A 934-nucleotide genomic window follows, 5' to 3' on the forward strand; every position below is an offset into this window, starting at 1 on the left:
CGCCAGTCAATTTAAGTACACGCTTATGGTCCCATGATAAACAGTGAAAACCGGACATTTTCATGAATTTATAACACCCACCTTCCCCCGGACGCCCCGAACAGTACGTAAAAAGTGTCCGGACACATGTCCGGGCAAAAGAGGACGTTTGGTCACCCCTCATGCTAACAAGCGGGTCAAACTACCAAAGTATGTCCTCCAAAAAGATGCTAACAAGCGGGTCAAACTACCAAAGTATGACTACAAAAAAAAGATGCTAACAAGCGGGTCAAACTACCAAAGTATGTCTACTAAAAGATAATAAAATAAATAAAGAAATACAGTGCCACTGCCAGCTCACAATTCATTTAGGAAACTCACCCGTTGCCGAGCTTCGTCATGGAGCCGCTGCTCGTCCCGTTAGTTTCTGTTCGCTGAAAAATCCGATTGGACACAAACCCTTTTTCTTCCTCGATTGGAAATAAGTAATTCTAAAAACCGCACAATTACATATCAAAGCGTAAATAAATCATTTACAAATAAAAAAAAAAAAAAATCCGCGAGCTTTTTCGCAGCAGACCTTTCGGACTTGACGTAGCAGAAACACACAGGCGTTACGAATGTCATTAACGATGATCTACTACAGTGTACGACACCGCATCTGGTCCCCTGTCCGGACAATCCACCAATGCTTTTAGTTTCATTCATTAATTTCACTGTTTATTTTTTACCTGGTAATGGTCAAAATTCTCAAATTGTTCACTGCTAGACATATAATTATGGGAAAGAACAACTTAATTCAACTTTTTTTTGCCTAAAAGTGGTTCCATTTAAAGATTCTGACTCTCATGGGCGCCTGGGTAGGACACCCATACATAGAGGTCCTCGACGCAGCGGCCGCGGGTTCGACTCCGGACTGCGGCCCTTTACTGCATGTCATCTCTCCCCCCCCCCC

Source organism: Etheostoma spectabile, chromosome 18, assembly GCF_008692095.1.
Source record: "Etheostoma spectabile isolate EspeVRDwgs_2016 chromosome 18, UIUC_Espe_1.0, whole genome shotgun sequence".
NCBI lineage: Eukaryota > Metazoa > Chordata > Actinopteri > Perciformes > Percidae > Etheostoma > Etheostoma spectabile.